Consider the following 19,362-nt stretch of genomic DNA (forward strand, 5'->3'; position numbering starts at 1 on the left):
TATGGACCGTGCCCTAGCTTATGGAATGACCATTCGGAAGCCGGATAATAGGTATCCACAGGTATTTAGGGACATGTGATACAGTGGTAGATCATGAATCAGACATGATCCCATTGAACGGTAGAGCAGGCTCAAGGGCCTAAGTGGCTTACTCCAGTTCCCGTTTTTTCGTGATCAATTCTCCTAATCCTCCTTCCTCCGGCCTAGCTCCATCCCAAAAGGAGCCGGGGTACACCTTGGGGACAACCTGTTGCACCGCAGGTAGATGCTCATTGTTTCCCCGTTAATGTCTAAACAAGGCGGGCGAATGGGCCGCAAAGCAGGACGCGTCTCCGGGAAGTGATTAATATTATCTGGTTACTGGTTTCAAAAGGAAAACGGAGATCTCTGTTTGACAGATGAGTTGTGGCCAGTGGAAAAGCGAATCACCAATGCTCCAGATAACAAGGCCTCAGTAGAGGAGACTGTGGTCCTATTACCATAGCAACGCAGATCAAAATAGATTTTTTTTAAAGTGAGATTTTTCTCGTTTTGCTGAGGAATGATGCATGAACACGGGGCCTGGTTCATTCTCCTGAGCTTGCCCGTACTCTGTTAATCTTTCTGCTGGCGCGCCTGCCTCCTGGTTTTAACATAAGTTATTAAAGAACCAGCGGCGGGGATGCATTGGGAGCACGCTAAATAAAGCAATAATTGTAATTCCATCTAAATAATGATCAGAATGCAAGGGCCCGGTGTGCTACTGCGCTTATCTGACGGTCCCTAGCTCCAATTCCAACTCTTAACGCAAGGGCTGAAATGCTCTCCTCTCTGATGGCTGCTAAGATCTTAAGTGAAATTAGTTTAAGCATGTTCAGTCCGGGTCCCAATGGGCTAGCTCTGCAGCACAATGCTGGCCCCAATTTGCCTCTAATTGGCACAAATGCAGCAATGCAGCCCTGAGGGGTGGAAGATTGGGAAGCCCCGCTGGGCTCCTGCGTCTCGTAGACCGTGTCTGAGAAGCGAGATCAAAGGAGCATGTGTGCGTCTGCTCTTCGGGGGTGGAGTTGGAATTCATTTGGCCGCTGTGATAGCGGATTTGGGAGTGTTTGACGATCTCATTGGGTGTTCATAAATATAACAAAATCATCGACGCAGACCCTTTGAGGCAGGGGATATTCCCTGTTCTACATTAAGCCTGTCCCATTGGATCAAGTGGAAATTTCGGCTTCATTCCTAAACCACGCACTTACACCCATTAACATAATCCAGCTGTATAAGGTATCATTTTTGCGAATCATTATACATCTGACATGAGGGTTTGAATCGGGACATGGACAGGACATGGAAGGGACTGCAGTCGCTGGTTTGAACCGAAAACAGACACAAAAACCAGGAGTAACTCAGTGGGTCCGGCAGCATCGCTGGAGAAAAGGTAAAGGTGGCGTTTCAGGACAGGAAGGGTCTGAAGAAGGGTCACGACCAGAAACGCCACCTATTCCTTATCTCCAGAGTTGCTTCAGCATCTGATATTTCGCTTGGGCAGCTTACAGCCCAGTGGTATGAATATTGATTTCTCTAACTTCAAGTAACCCCTGGCATTCTCTCCCTCTCCCTCTATCCCTCCCCCACCCAAGTCGTACCAGCTTCTCGTTTTCACCCGACAAACTGTTAACAATGGCCTGCTTCCTTTTTCATTGTTTCTTTTTTGCATATCTTTCAGTTTCATTGTTCTTTATCTTTCTACATCATCATCCATATCTCTCTTTTCCCTTCCCCGTGACTTTCAGTCTGAAGAAGGGTCTCGACCCGAAACGGCACCCATTCCTTCTCTCCAGAGATGCTGCCTGGCCCGCAGAGTTACTCCATCTTTATGTGCCTATCTTGTGAAACAACATGTTTAAGAAAGAACTGCAGATGCTGGAAAAATCGAAGGTAGACAAAAAAAGCTGGAGAAACTCAGCGGGTGAGGCAGCATCTATGGAGCGAAGGGAATAGGTTGACGTTTCGGGTCGAGAACGTTCTTCAGTGCATGGTTGGTCCCACCACTGTATAACAATAACGTTAGATTACCATTGACAGCATGATCATTTCTGTGCGGATTTTTTCTCATCAATAGGAATTGTGTTTAATAACAAATATACTGCCTCCAAATTTCAGTACCAGTTGAAATCAAGTAGCATCTTCACATAAAGAGTTCTAAACTGTATTTTTTTTCCAAATCGTTTTAAAGTGAAACCAGACTGAGTATGATGGAGCTCACATCGCCATTATAGAGACTCTATTCTATAAAATAAGGGAGTTTCTAAATCTTGCTTTAAGTTCGACTGTGCACTAATTTTAATTAATTGGGAGAACATTTATTTTAGTTTAGTTTAGGGACAGGGCGTGGAAACAGGCCCTTCGGCCCACCGAGTCCGCGCCGACCAGCGACCCCCACACCCTACACACACCAGGGACAATTTACAATTTTACTGTAGCCAATTACTCTACAAACATGTACATCTTTGGAGTGCGGGAGGAAACCAGAGCTCCCGGAGAAAACCCATGCAGTCAATAGACAATAGACAATAGACAGTAGGTGCAGGGGTAGGCCATTTGGCCCTTCGTGCCAGCACCGCCATTCAATGTGATCATCGCTGATCATCCCCAATCAGTACCCCGTTCCTGCCTTCTCCCCATATCCCTGGACTCCACTATCTTTAAGAGCCCTTTCTAGCTCTGTCTTGAAAGCATCCAGAGAACCTGCCTCCACCACCCCCTGAGGCAGAGAATTCCACAGACTCACAATTCTCTGTGAGAAAAAGTGTTTCCTTGTCTCCGTTCTAAATGGCTTACTCCTCATTCTTAAACTGTGGCCCCTTGGTTCTGGACTCCCCCAACATCGGGAACATGTTACCTGCCTCTAGCCTTAAAAATCTTATATGTCTCAATGAGATACCCTCTCATCCTTCTAAATTCCAGCGTGTACGAGGAGAGGGGTGGGGCCGCCCAGCAGCCGTCTGCCTCAGAGTGAGCCTCAGCTCCATGGCCTCGCATCCTCGGCGCTTGTTGGCCGGTGTGGGCAGGTTGGGCCGAAAGGCCTGTTTTCACGCTGTAAATGCTCTGTCCCACTTGGCGATTTTTTCTTGGCGACTGCCTGCGTCATATCAGGGTCGACAAAAGATTTTGAACATTTCAAAATCCAGCTGTGACAAAAAAATGTTTCCACACTTGAGGAAAGACCGCGCGTCAATATGTCATTATGCCGCATCACACCGCAACATTTGCGGTGACCTGATACATCAGTCAATGATGCCGGCAGTCGCCGAACAAATTGCCAAGTGGGACAGGCCCTTTGGACTCGATGACTCTCTGACTCAATCACTAGTATACGGGTGATTGCTGGTCAGCATGGACTAGGTGGGACGGGGGGCCTGTTCCCAAAGTGTACTTCTATACCTAAAACTAAAAACGTCTGTGCCACACATATATCATCAGCCATTTTTCAAGTACAGAAATGACAATAAATATAATATGCACCGGGGAACAGGACTGTCTTATTGTATGTAAGTCAAGGGCCTGTCCCACGAGCATGCGACTGCAGGCGGCAAGCGCGACCTAACGTGGTCGCTTGAGCCGTACAGAATCACGGGGCCGGTGCCACTTCGCTCGCCGGAACCGTATGGAGTTGTGCGGAGCTGGTCCCGACATCGCGCGGGGCTCCGAAAAACTGACACTGTTCAAAAAGTCCGTGCGGCAACGGCCTGCCGGCCCTGCAGCCGCATTGAGGCCATAAGCACCGCCTCGACGGGCGTACGCACCGTCTCGATGCCGTACGCAGCGTCTTGACGGCGTATGCCTAGCACGAACTTCCCGCGGACTTCGCTCGAACTTCACGTCAACTCGTACGGGATCACTCGACCTCCGCGCGGCCCCCGCTTCCGGTTTGGACGCGCTCGCCGCATGCAGTCGCGTGCTCGTGGGACAGGCCCTGTACAGGGATCAGTCAACGTCCGCGCTGTGCCCGCGCGGCCCCCGCTTCCGGTTTGGTCGCGCTTGCCGCATGCAGTCGAATGCTCATGGGACAGGCCCTCAAGTCACTGCAACAGTAACAACTAATTATAGTGAAGAAAGAAAAATAATGAAATTAACCTGAAGGGCTCCAATCCACATATTAAAAATGTTTTTATATTGTAAATGCAACAACGCTTCTGTGACAGAATATTTCAAAGTGTCATTCACTCATGCAGAGAACTGGTGAATATTATTGTAATGGTAGAAGATTCCCTGTAATGTAGCTGCCAGTCTATACTTTATTATCCACCTCTGTGGACTCTGTGGATGACTTGCCGAGCAATTGATGTCATTGATTGCATTCAGATTGTGATTCTCTATCTGCTGCGGGAGATTCCTTACTGAGTACTCATGGAGGAACATTCATAACCTGGACTCCAGGGCCCACAGAGGGTTTTTGTGGTGAATGTGGAACTGAATTAAGTTGTCAGTGAAAAACAATGAAAGTGGAGTTTTATGTTTGCCCGTATACAACCAACAAATCATCTCCGTTCAGTACCAAGGTGAAGTTTTCTCCTTTATGTTAGATCGACTTGAAACCAATCCTCATTACTGCTCCTCAATGCAGGTTCTTCATCTGAAGAAGGGTCTCGACCCGAAACGTTACCTATTCTCCAGATATGCTGTCTGACCCACCGAGTTACTCCAGCATTTGTGTCTGTCTTCAATTTAGTTTAGTTTAGTCTAGTTTTGTTTTGTTTAGTTTTGTTTAGTTTAATTTAATTTAGTTTAGTTTAGAGGTACAGCATGGAAACAGGCCCTTCGGCCCACCCAACCCGCTCTGACCAATGATCATCCATACATTAGTTCTATGTTATCCCAGTTTCGCATCCTACACACCCGGGGCAATTTTACAGAAGCCAATTAACCTACAAATCAGTTGCTCTGATGTATGCAAGAGAGAGTTAGATATGGCTCTTAGGGCTAATGGATTCAAGGGATATGGGGAGAAAGCAGGAATGGGGTACTGATTTTGGATGATCAGCCATGATCATATTGAATGGTGGTGCTGGCTCAAAGGGCTGAAGGGCCTACTGCTGCACCTATTGTCTATGTATCTATGTTACAAATCTGTAGGAAGGAATGCAGATGCTGGTTTACACAGAAGATGGACGCAAAATGCGGAAGTAACTCAGCGAAAAATGTTCCCAATGTTGGGCGAGTCCAGAACCAGGGGCCACGGTCTTAGAATAAAGGGGAGTCCATTTAAGACTGAGGTGAGAAAAAACGTTTTCACCCAGAGAGTTGTGAATTTGTGGAATTCCCTATTACAGAGTGCAAGGTGACCAGTACCAGCTCCCAGTAGCGCGCCTCACCGCACCTGCGATGGTGATGGGTCAGGGGACAATCGTTTCTGGAGGAGGTGTTAGAAATGCCAGGCCACGTTACAAGCACTCGCAGCCCGTGCTTGCTGCTCTCTGCTTCCCTCCAAGTCCATAACTCCTGTGGAAGTGGCAACCCAAGTAGATAGTGGCCGTTCCCCCCTGCAATGGACTGTTCCAGCTGCTACGGTCAGGCAAACGCCTCCGTTGCCATGCTGTGAGAACGGAGAGGTTGAGAAGGAGTTTCTCCCCAGAGGCCATTAGGACTGTAAACACTTATCTCATCAGGGACTAAGTAAGTGTACCACCCCACTGCTTTTTTAAAAATTGCTGTTTTTTTCCCTTTTTCCTTCCGCCCACAATAATTTAATATGTAAAAGAATATGTGATTCTGTTCCACTCTGTTTGTAGTTTGTTTGGTTGTTTGTTTGTTTGTGTTTTTGCACAAAGTCCGCGAGCATTGCCACTTTTCATCCCACTGCACATCTCGTATGTGTATGTGACGAATAAACTTGACTTGACTTGACATACGGTAGACTCATGTAGGACGGTACTGCAGATGCTGGTTTACACCAGAGACAGACACAAAATGCTGGAGTAACTCAGTCGGACAGGCAGCATTGATGGGTTGGGAGCTGCCCAAGTGAAATATGAGGTGCTGTTCCGCCAATTTGCATTTGGCCTCACTCTGATAGTGGAGGAGGCCCAGGATAGAAAGGTTACAACTCAGGCAGCTTACAACACAGCGACGTGGATATTGATTTATCTAACTTCAAGTAAAGGGCCTGTCCCACTGTACGATCTAATTCGAGAGCTCTCCTGGGTGTAAAAAAAAAAATCAAATTTGTGGTAAGCATGTAGAATGTACGCAGCGGGTATGTCAGAGCTCGGGATGTCTCTTAGCGACTTGTAACGCTAACGGCAGGTACTCAGGAAACGCGGTAAGCTCGTGAGGACTCGTGAAGATTTTTCAACATGTTGAAAAATGTCCACGAGAGCCCCGAGTACCTCCAAGCGGCTATTACCATAATTCTCCGAGTTCAAATCAGGTGAAACTCGGGAGGACTTGAATTAGCTCGTACAGCAGGACAGGCCCTTAACTCTTCCTTTCCCTCTCTCTCTGCCCCCCCACCCTAGTTCTCCTACTACTTTCTCTGTCCTCCTGATTAATTTTACTGTTTGTGTGCCTCGTTGTCACCTTCCCTGCCTCCAACAGTGAACCATTGTACATTTTGTTGGCCATCGTCTGCTTTGATCTGTCCTTTTCACACCTTACATGATCTTTGAACCCTTCCATAGCTCCTTTCCGACTCCCCTGACTCTCAGTCTGAAGAACGGTCTCCTCCCGAAACGTCACCCATACCTTCTCTCCTGAGATGCTGCCTGTCCCGCTGAGTTACTCCAGCATTTTGTGTCTGTATGGTATACTTGCCTCCATTGGACAGGGCATAGAGTATGTCAGGAAGTACACAATGCATCGGTATAGGACTTTGTTTGGGCTGCATTGGGAGTATAACATGCAGTTTGGTCACTCCAACAGAGAAAGAATATTTTTATCATCATGCCATCAGATCTCTGAATTCATAAACACATCATATATGTTGATTATTTTATATATTATTGTCATTTACCTACCAATGTCACTTTTATCTTATCTTTTTTAATCTTAATTTTATCCTTGTAATATCATTGCTGAGGTGACCCGTTGTCTTGTCAAACACATTTCATTGTACCGTTGACCCTGTGTTAAATAAATAATATGACAAATAAAACCGAACTGAACTGATCTGGATCTGATCTGATCTTTTTTTTTTTTTTTTTTTTCCACAGAGTGGTGAATCTCTGGAACTCTCTGCCACAGAGGGTAGTTGAGGCCAGTTCATTGGCTATATTTAAGAGGGAGTTAGATGTGGCCCTGGTGGCTAAGGGGATCAGGGGGTATGGAGAGAAGGCAGGTACGGGATACTGAGTTGGATGATCAGCCATGATCATATTGAATGGCGGTGCAGGCTCGAAGGGCAGAATGGCCTACTCCTGCACCTAATTTCTATGTTTCTATGTCTCTATGGACTGGAAGGCCAATCCCTTCCCTCCATAGATGCTGCCTCACCCGCTGAGTTACTCCAGCATTTTGTGTCTACCTTCAATTTACCAGCATCTGCAGTTCTTTCTTAAACAAAACTTACCAGAATGATGCCTGGATTAAGGAGTATTAGCTACAGCGCCTGTTGGACAAAGTTGCCTGGAACAAGCTGCCAGAGGTGGTGGTGGAGGCAGATGTGACAGTGGCATTTAAGAGACTTTGAAATAGGCACACAAATATGCAGGGAATGGAGGGATGTGGATTATATACTGGCCTATAAAAGTTGGTCTTGGCATCATGTTCAGCATCGACACTGTGGGCCAAAGGGCCTGTCCCTGTGCTGTACTGTTCTATGTTCTAACAAAAGTTCATAATCATACACATATAACCATATAACCATATAACAATCACAGCACGGAAACAGGCCATCTCGGCCCTACAAGTCCGTGCCGAACACTTTTTTTTCCTTTCTTTCCCCTAGTCCCATCTACCTGCACTCAGACTATAACCCTCCACTCCTTTCCCGTCCATATACCTATCCAATTTATTTTTAAATTATAAAATCGAACCTGCCTCCACCACTTCCACTAGAAGCTCATTCCACACCGTTACCACTCTCTGAGTAAAGAAGTTCCCCCTCATGTTACCCCTAAACTTCAGTCCCTTAATTCTCAAGTCATGTCCCCTTGTTTGAATCTTCCCTACTCTCAATGGGAAAAGCTTATCCCCGTCAACTCTGTCTATCCCTCTCATCATTTTAAAGACCTCTATCAAGTCCTCCCTTAACCTTCTGTGCTCCAAACAATAAAGACCTAACTTATTCAACCTTTCTCTGTAACTTTGTTGCTGAAACCCAGGCAACATTCAGGTAAATCTCCTCTGTACCATCTCTATTTTGTTGACATCCTTCCTAGAATTAGGTGACCAAAATTGTACACCATACTCCAGAATTGGCCTCACCAATGCCTTGTACAATTTTAACATTACATCCCAACTTCTATACTCAATGCTCTGATTGATAAAGGCCAGCACACCAAAACCTTTCTTTACCACCCTATCTACGTGAGATTCCACCTTCAGGGAACAATGCACAATTATTCCTAGATCCCTCTATTCAACTGCATTCCTCAATTTGCTACCATTTACCATGTATCCTATTTTGATTTGTCCTGCCAAGATGTAGCACCTCACACTTATCAGCATTAAACTCCATCTGCCATCTTTCAGCCCACTCTTCCAAATGGCCTAAATCTCTGTGTAGACTTTGAAAATCTACATGGAACAGGATCTTGGATCCCGGTCAGCGGGCCAGGCAGCATCTCTGGAGAAAATGGACAGGTGACGTTTCGGGTCGGGACCCTTCTTCAGACACATTGTAGTAGGGAAAGTGCTTTTTATTAATATTATTATTTTTTTTAATGTGATTATTGTTACATTAATATCATTCCCTCTTGGATTGAGGTGTCGGAGTTCATAAAAGTTAGCAAGGGTGACTGAACCTGGGTAGTTTATATTTAGTTTAGTTATTTAGACCAGCACGGTGGTGCAGCGGTAGAGTTGCTGCCATATAGCGCTTACAGCGCCAGAGACCCGGGTTCGATCCTGACTACGGGCGATGTTTGTACGTTCTCCCCGTGACCTGCGTGGGTTTTCTCCAGGTGCTCCGGTTTCCTCCCACACTCCAAAGACGCACAGGTTTGTAAGTAAATTGTCCCTCGTGTGTAGGATAGTGTCAGTGTGCAACGATCGCTGGTCGGCGCGGACTCGGTGGGCCGACGGGCCTGTTTCCGCGCTGTATCTCTAAACTAAAAGCATACTTTGTATAATGGAAGACACTGAAGGAAAGACAAGGGATTAATAAATGTGTGTTCCTGTCAGATTCAAAAGCAAGGCAACCTTGCCATGTCCACTACAAGCTCTGCTGTCAAAGGATATGTTACATCAATATTGATGCAATGAATTCCAGATCTCCTTACATTACCCAATTCCCTGTAAATCACATCACTGTGGACATACCTTCATTAAGCATGCAAGTCTATTTTCAATTTGGACTCTTTCTGCTTGTGTGCTTTTTGACAATATTCCAAGCAAGTCCAGGTGGGACAAGCATGTAAACAAGCTTGTGAATGTAGTTGCCGTACACAGAAATTAGCTCCTTCCAAATTAAGATGCAAGCAGTGTGTTTGCTGCCAAGGATATAGCAACACACAGGAGCTGGTGTTTAGTAATTAATGACAGACACAACATACATCAAACATGGGACCATTCAAAGTTACACATTCAACCCAACAACACTTTCAAGGGCAAACATCAACAATACTTTGCGTAGACAGAGTCTGAAGAAGGGTCTCGACCCGTAACGTCATCCATTCCTTCTCTCCAGAGATGCTGCCAGTCCCGCTGAGTTACTCCAGCATTTAGTGTGTCTATCTTCAGTGTAAACCAGCATCTGCAGTTCAGTCATACTCTGCAGTCTCTGACCCTGTTCTTAATAATGAAGTGGGCATTAGATTTCACTCATACTGCCCACAATATAGTAACCGTCCATTTTGCCCCATTTCCAAAATTCGACTCAATTACTTAAGTTTAGTTTAAGTTAGAGATACAATGTGGAAACAGACCTACTGAGGTCACGGGAACCAGCGATCCCCGCACACTCACCCTATCCACACACTGGGTTCAATTTACACTTGTAGCCCTGTCCCATAGAAACATACAAACATAGAAAATAGGTGCAGGAGTAGGCCATTCGGCCCTTCGAGCCTGCACCGCCATCCAATATGATCATGGCTGATCATCCAACTCAGTCCCACGGTAAGAGTTCATTCCAAGAGCTCTCCCGAGTTTGCCCTGATTTGAACTCGGAGATTTACGGTAATGGCCACTCGTCGGTACTCGGGGCTCTCGTGGACATTTTTCAACATGTTGAAAAATCTTCACGAGTCTTCCCGTGCTTACCTGCTGTTAGCGAGTCTTCCCGGGTACCTGCCGTTATTGTTACGAGCCGATAAGTGACGTCCCCGAGCTCCGACGTACCCGCTACCTTCATTCGCCGTGCTTAACACGAGTTTGAGTTTTTTTAAACTCGGGAGAGCTCTTGGAATGAACTCGTACCGTGGGACAGGGCTATTACACTGCCAATTAACTTACAAACCTGCACAGCTTTGGAGTGTGGGAGGAAGCAGAAGATCTCGGAGAAAACCCACGCCGTCACGGGGAGAACGTGCAAACTCCGCACAGACAGTACCAGTAGTCGGGATCGAACCCGGGTATCTGGCGCTGCAAGTGCTGCAAGGCAGCAACTCTACTGCTGCGACAACACGCCGCCCAAATGTTCTTAATGATGTGGTACTCAAGAAAGTAGGTACTTAAATGACATTGTCAAACATTTGATGAAACAAGGAGCAGCAGGTGCTGGTGTACAAAAGTGCTGGAGGAACTCAGCGGGCCAGGCAACATCTCTGGAGAGCATGGATTATGCGACGTTTTGGGTCGGGAGCTTACCGATTGTGTCTGTTGAAGGGTCTTGACCCGAAACAGTCTGGAGAAGGGTCCTGGCCCCAATTCGCTACCTGTCCATATTCTCCAGAGATGCCGTTTTACCTACTGAGTTACTGCAGGATATTGTGTCATGTTTTGTAAACCAGCATCTGCAATTCCAGCATCTGTTTCTACTCTAGAATGAATAGTGTCGCTTGCTTCTCGGACCCCACAGAATTTGTGCTTGGTTTCTTATGCAATTATTATGTCTAATTTATCATTAGCTTGTTCACCATCGTCTTGCAAAGTATTTTTCCCGCATATTACTATCCAATTCCCTCTTGAAGGCCATCGTGGAATGTAACCCCGCCATATCTACAAGAGTCCGAGCACTTGCTGCTTAAATATGTGTTTCTCATGTCACTTCTAATTATCATCCCCTTTAGTTTATAACTCTGACCTCTAGACCTCAAATCCCTCCATCAAAGAGAACAGCCTCCCACTATACACGGTGGCGCAGCGGTAGAGATGCTGCCTTACAGAGCCAGTGACCCGGGTTCGATCCCGACCACGGGTGCTGTCCGTACGGAGTTTGTACGTTCTCCCCGTGATCTGCGTGGGTTTTTCTCCGAGACCTTCGGTTACCTCCCTCACTCCAAAGACGCATCGGTTTGTAGGTTAATTGGCTTGGTATAAATGTTTTTTTTTAAATAGTCCCTCGTGTGTGTGTAGGATAGTGTTCGGGGATCACTGGTCGGTGTGGACTCAGTGGGCTGTAGGGCCTGTTTCAGTGCTGTATCTCTAAACTAAACTAAACTAAATACACTCTGTGTAACCACATTTAAAGGTGGCCCCTTAAATGCATAGAGTCATGGGCACATCAAGTCATAGAGCATGGAAACAGGCCACTCGGCCCAACTTGTCCATGTTGACAAAGATGTCTGTGCTTAGCCTATAACCCCTTAAATCTTTTCCATCCTGGTATATGTCCAAACATTTAAACATTGTAATTGTACCTGCTGCTACAGCTCATTGCATAAACCCACCACCTTCTGTGTGAGAAAAGTTGCCGTTCAGGTCCCTTTTAAATCTTTCCCCTCTCACCTGAAACCTCTAATGTTGCTCTCCCTCACAATGGGAAATAGACTGTGACCATTCGCCTTATCCAAGCCTCTGGTGATTTTATGAAACTCTGCATGCTCATCGCTCAGCCGCCTATACTCCAGGCGGCAAAAAATACTTCAATCATATTCAGAACAACTATCGTTTGTGGTTGCAAATCCATATCCTTTGGTGCAGAAATTACTCCTGACTGGACAAATAGAAATTGTCCTTTCCAAACCCTAATCCCTAAGACTGTTGATTACCATTCTTTTCAGTTTACCGCTGTCCCATTGCGGAATGTGCAGTAACTCAGCGGGTCAGGCAGCATCGCTGGAGATGATGGATGGGTGACGATTCGAGTCAGGACCCTTCTTCAGGCCGAATCTGAAGAGTGAGTCTGAACACCCGATAGAGTCCGAAGGAGGGTCCCAATCCGGAATGTCACCTATCCATCTTCTCAGAGATACTGCCTGACCCGCTGAGTTCTGGAGTCATACAGCGTGGGAACAGGCCCATTGGCCCAACTTGCCCACACAGTTGAGGGCTATGCGTGAGTGGATAGGGCGGGGGGTGGGAGAAAAGGAGCGAATGAAAGCGTTACTTGAAATTAAAGAAATCAACGTTCAAATTCTGGGTTGTAAGCTGCCCGAGAGAAATAAAAGGTGCTGTTCCTCCAATTTGTGTTTGTGGCCTCACACTGCTTTGACTGTGGAGCAGGCCCGGGACTAAAAGGTCAGTTTTGGAATGGGAAGGGGGAGTTAATTCATTGACCTGCTCCATTATAATACATTTGACATCAACACTACATTTGTAAAGGTCCCAGAGCCTGGCTGCTGTTCGACAAAGCTCCCAGGTTTAATATATTTAGATGAACAGTCTGCAGACATCAATTTGGGTTTGTGTCACGATTATAAAACAAACAATGGGGAATCCATTTGAAGGGAACCATAGGCCAGGTTCCAGAATGTGAATGGAAGCAAGCAGATGGGGAACTGATCTCTTATACTACAAACCTTGCAGCCACATCCACCTTGGATGCTGAGGATTCCAAGTGCCCCATGGTCACTTTGTGCCAAAGCCACTCATTTACCACAACATTTCAACATTGGATGTTTTCCCAAATTGAAATTGTCAGATTTACTCCACAGGTCAATGTTCCTTATCAGTGAACCATATGCTTGATAGTGCAAGGAACCAGAGAGAGGTGTTCAAATCCCAAGGCATCTGTGGGATTTAAATCTAACTAACCAAATAAATCTGAAGAAAGGTCTTGATCCAAAATGTCACATCTCGTAATTAAATATTAATTCATATTAATTATAATATTAATATAATATCAAGGGGCGGGGGTTGGTGTGTATGTGTTGGGGGTGGATAGTGTGTGTGTGTGACGCCGCCGCCCCCCCCCCCCCCCCGCATCCGTGCCTTGAGGGGACAGGACCCAACGGGTCCCACTTGGTCTAGTATCCCTCTAAATCTGTCCGATCCATGTACCTGCTTATATGTTGCTTATAGTCCTTGCCTCAACTACCTTCTCTGGCAGCGCATCCCAGCTACCCACCAAAACTTAGCCCTCAGATTCCTATTAAATCTTTTCTATTTTTGTCTAACTACATTAAGATAAAGCTCTTTGCTGGGTAAACCTTGCACTAAACGTTATTCCCTTATCATGTATCTATACACAGTAATGGCTCGATTGTAATCAGGCAATCATAAAGAAAGCACATCAGCGCCTCTACTTCCTGAGAAGACTACGGAGAGTCGGTATGTCAAAGAGGGCTCTCTCGAACTTCTACAGGTGCACAGGAGAGAGCATGCTGACCGGTTGCATCGTTCGGCAACCTGAGGGTCCAGGAGCGGAAAAGGATGCAGAAAGTTGTGACCACTGCCCAGTCCATCATCGGCTCTGACCTCCCCACCATCGAAGGGATCTATCGCAGTCGCTGCCTCAAAAGGGCTGCCAGCATCATCAAGGACCCACACCATCCTGGCCACGCACTCATATCTCCGCTACCATCGGGCAGAAGGTACAGGAGACTGAAACCTGTTCCATCCAGGTTCAGGAACATCAACTTCCCCACAGCCATTAGGCTATTAAACTCGCCAACAAACAGACTCTGAACTGTCACAGCCTATTGCACTTTATCTGCTTATTTATGTGTACATTGAACTGAACTGTTCTGTATTTCTGTTTACAATGCTCTGTTGTGCTGCAGCAAGGAAGAATGTCATTGTCCTTGATGGGACACATGACAATAAACTCTCTTGACTTGACTTGACTTGACGAGGTATTGTCGGGGTGGAAGATTGCAACCTTCACGTGGTCCGCCCTGTGTCGACTAATGCAATCAACTCGACGTGCACAAACAGAAGATCAAATAGAACAAGTTGTCCTACAACTTTAGGCTGTGCACGCCACAACAAAGAAGAACAAGAAACAGAAAAGGTATTGTCTTTCTGTTGACTGGATAGCACGCAACAGGCGTTTTCTCTGTACCTCGGTACACGTGACAACAAACCAAACTAAACTAAACTATCATGAAGGGGTCCATGCTTGTAGAAGTATATTCACGTATACTTGTGGATGATACAGTGGGTGCTTGTTAACATTGAATGATTGCGTATCACCAATGCCTTTAAACTTTCAATGGTAAAACCCGGCCAAATTCTATTACAAAATGCCACAGAAGTTTCGTGTGCCGGCGAATCCTCTGATGAAGATGAGTCGGCCCATTGCACACAAAGCAATATATTTCATAATGGTTAGTGTTCGTTCCTCTCTGCAGGTCAAGAGATGTCCCCAAACACATCTGAATCTAAGCGAAGTACAATCACCCATAAGAAACATTGCTCTTATGGAACTTTTAATGGATTTCTGCAGGAGGGTCGGGAGATCAGTGAAGGGGAGCAGAGCTACGCAGGGCTCCAATTCCCACCAGCAACATTCTGCAGTGAATCCGAGCATCCGATAAAAGTGATCTCTTCAAAGCCGAGGGGCATCTCTCCGGTTTCCGTGCTGGCCGCTGCTACTCGGTTTCAGGTCCCTGAACACCTCAGAACTGGGCTTGCTCTGACATCAGGAGTTGCAGAAAGATGAACAACATCACCTGAAAAGCTGGTGGTGGTGTGGAAAATTGCTCCCATTGCAACACAGACTGCCTTACCCTTCAATCACATGAGTCATTACCACCTCCAGAGCAAAAAAAGCTCCATTTATGCAACTTTAGAGTTAACACGCGATTGTCTCCGACTGCATTCAGAATTTTAGCAAAGAATACAGTGGCTGTAGGGTAGAAGGATACTGGGATGGCTGAGTGGCCTAGCAGTAGAACTGCTACCTCACAGCGCCAGAGACCCGGGTTCGATCCTGACCACAGGGTCTGAAGAAGGGTCTCGACCCGAAACGTCACCTATTCCTTTTCTCCAGAGATGCCGTCTGACCGGCTGAGTTACTCCAGCTTTTTGTGCCTATCCTGACTACGGGTGCTGTCTGTACGGAGTTTGTACGTTCTCCCTGTGACCGCGTGGGTTTTCTCCAGGTGCTCTGGTTTCCTCCCACATTGCACAGAACTACAGGTTTGCAGGTTAATTGGCTTCGGTAAATAATATTGTAAATCGTCCCCAGTGTGCAGGATGGTGCTGGTGATCGCTGGTCGGCACGGACTCAATGGGCCGAAAGGCCTGTTCCCGTACTGTGTCTGTAAGTTGTAAAGTAAAATCTAAGGAAATCTGAGGAAAGACATTCTTGCCATAGAGGGAGTTCAGAGAAAGTTCACCAGACTAATCCCTGGGATGGCAAGACTTTCATATAAAGAAAGACTGGATAGACTCGGCTTGAATTTAGAAGATTGAGGGGGGATCTTATAGAAACATACAAAATTCTTAAGGGGTTGGACAGGCTAGATGCAGGAAGATTATTCCTGATGTTGGGGAAGTCCAGAACAAGGGGTCACAGTTTAAGGATAAGAGGGAAGTCTTTTAGGACCGAGATGAGAAAATCATTTTTTACACAGAGAGTGGTAAATCCGTGGAATTCTCTGCCACAGAAGGTAGTTGAGGCCAGTTCGTTGGCTATATTTAAGAGGGAGTTAGATGTGGCCCTTGTATCTAAAGGGATCAGGGGGTATGGAGAGAAGGCAGGGATGGGATACTGAGTTGGATGATCAGCCATGATCATATTGAATGGCGGTGCAGGCTCGAAGGGCCGAATGGCCTATTCCTGCACCTATTTTCTATGTTTCTATGTTTCTAAAATCTAACTTCAGATACTGGCTTACAGAGTGCTGGAGTAACTCTGCGGGTTAGGCAGCGTCTCTGGAGAACGTGGATAGGTGACGGTTCGGGTCAGGGCCCTTCGACAGACTGATGATCACATTCCATTCTGTTTCTCTGAACTAAGCTTGGACCACTTTAAATGGTTCAGTTGTGCGAGATGGGGGCCAGTTTTGCACAGAAGACAGAAGTGTGACATCAGGCACCCAACACTAATGAATGGGCGACACTAAAACCTGGTGACTCATCGGGTCAGGCACCATCTCTGGAGAAAAGGAGATCCTTCGTCCGACTGAAAGTCAAGGGAGGCTCTAATTTGGACTTTTGCGTACCTTTCATTCCTTTGTACCTCTTCATAGGTCCAGTTTCCCTCTCCCCGACATTCAGTCGGAAGCAGGGTCTCGATCCGAAACGTCACCTATTCCTTTTCTCCAGAGAGGCTGCCTGACCTGCAACATTTTGTGTTCACTCTGACATTTAGAGTCTATCTTCTGTGTAAACCAGCATCTGCAGTTTCTGCCATCATATTGGGGAAACTTTGGGGGTGTTCAAGTGACTTTCTATATTAATACCATATGTCGCCAGTGACCTTTTCGTGCAGCTATGGGTGTTGCGTGCTAACCAGGGCGGTTCAAATAAGACCTCAGACTTTTACTACACCCTTTGCAAAAATTGATTTGTTTGCAATCACTCCTAGTTCATTTATTTATTGTCACGTCGAGGTACAGTGAAAAGTTTTTGTTTGCAACCAGTCGGTGATCTGGTTAAATGTCAGTTCAACTCGATTATTGTCACGTCTGATACCGAGGTACAGTTCAGAAAAGCTTTTGTAGAGTGCTAACCAGACAGCGGAAAGACAATACATGATTACAATCGAACCATCCACAGTGTACAGATACACCATAAAGGGAATAACTTGAATAAGGTTTAGTGCAAGATATAGCCAGTAAAGTCCGATCAAAGATAGTCCGAGGGTCTCCAAACGAGGTAGATAGTAAAGTAAAGTACACAAAAATGCTGGAGAAACTCAGCGGGTGCAGCAGCATCTATGGAGCGAAGGAAATAGGTAACGTTTCGGGCTGAAACCCTTCTTCAGACACACCCTCCAGTCTGAAGAAGAGTTTCAGCCCGAAACATTACCTATTTCCTTCGCTCCATAGATGCTGCTGCACCCGCTGAGTTTCTCCAGCATTTTTGTGTACCTTCGATTTTCCAGCATCTGCAGTTCCTTCTTAAACATAGATAGTGAAGTAGTTCACCACTGTTCCCTAGCTTAGTGGAACTAGATGATGTCTGTTCTTACATTGGCGAGCAGCATTGTGGAATAAACTTAGTTTACATTTGAATATAATTGTCAGGCACTTAGTGAGTAAAATGTTTTTACCCTCCACGCAGTGTTTTTATTAACTGAAGCATACAGAAGGAATAAAGGTCTGTCACAATGCGTTAGCCGTTTCAGCAGAGTGGTGGCTAATTGAAAAACATGCTCTTTAAAACAAATCGCGGTTACAAATCGAACTCACGAATCCTATGATTTAAATACTGCCTGGGTTTAAAATTACGGCTGGGAGATTTTTCCCCCCTTCTGGCTGACATAATTACCCTTTTTGTGACTGTCAGCCAAAACATGGAAATTTCATTCCACTCTCATCTTACCACGGTAGCGCAGATAGGGAGCTGTTACTGTGCTTTTGATAGTTATACAGGTGCCCCTGAAACGCTGTGTTAATATCAGCCCATGTGGTGAGTGCTGGCTGGCACTTAGACGGTTGTTTGCTGAAGTGACCAGTTTACTTTGGATACATTGACAGCTCCCACTGTAACATTTTTCCAGCGCTAAAGGTCAGAACGAGCTGAGTTTTTTTTTTACCCGTTCCCCTCTCCTAACTCATTCTCAGCCAGAAGAGAATAACTCTCAGAGCGGAATCCTGAAAATTATTTATGAATAATCAATGTACCGACTATGTTTGAATTGAGAAAAGGCTTTCATATCCTTTCCATTAGCTCAGATTAAGTTTTCATACAGAAGCCAGGGAGCATGCTAGCAATATCCTTCGCTCGTTTTTTAATGAAAATTTTATGTGTGCTCTTTTTTTTTTTTTATCTCTCTCTCTCTCTCTCTCCCTCCCTCTCTGTGGTTGTACACAGTCTGCCTTTGAATCTGAAGCTTGGATCCAGGCATGAACTTCTCGCAACCTGGCCAACGACGACTCTAAAGGCTTCAATATTTTATAGGCTCTGGCTAAGTCAGCCGTGACATTCGAGTGCAGAGATTTCATTCCAATGCGAGACGATGAACGGATTTGAAAAACCAGGACGTCACAAGTAAAACATCTGCCGGAGTGCGGGTGCAGTCACCTTTTTTTTTTTTAAAAGGGGGTTTCAGAACAAAAAACGGGACTCTCTGCTCTCTCTTTATGCCCTAAAATGAAAAGCCTCCGAGCTATCACAATAATACAGGCCTTCCTTTTTTTTTAAAAGCTTGCCTGCTTTACTTCAATTGGCACTTAATTGTTGCATTTTTTTCTCCCTGAGTTCAGCCTTCGACAAGAAAGGTTCTTAAATGTCAGGTTTCAGCAGAAATGGGCTTCACATCACTTAATGTTTGCGGGCCAAATTCATTTCTTTTGTGTCTCTTTTTTTTTTGTGTGTGTGTGTGTGTGTCTCAAAACTGATTTAAAACAGTTGGAAAATCTGTCCATTCAGCTGGAGTGTTCTGACGCGTTCTTCCCTGAAAACAGTTAGGTCAGATGTGATTTTTCTGATGGACTCTCTCGTTGCAATCTATAGCCATTTCCCCCGAGTCGTTTAGTGTCGAGCAGCGAGAGAGAACGGCTCTATAATGGCCCAGAAACAATGCGTTCTTTGTGTGGAAGAATCCAGGGTGAAATGCTGGAAGGTGCGTCAGGCTAGAAAATGATGTGCTGGTCTGTATTTTCATTATACATGTTGGCTCCACTGGAAATATCTTCTTGACAGTTCTTTTCTGGAGTCCCTTTCAGCAGATTGCCTTAAAGCCATAGCAATTTGGGAATATAGAAATCAAAAGATGCCCACAAATATTTC

This window comes from Leucoraja erinacea, chromosome 10 (assembly GCF_028641065.1).
Source record: "Leucoraja erinacea ecotype New England chromosome 10, Leri_hhj_1, whole genome shotgun sequence".
Classification (NCBI taxonomy): domain Eukaryota; kingdom Metazoa; phylum Chordata; class Chondrichthyes; order Rajiformes; family Rajidae; genus Leucoraja; species Leucoraja erinaceus.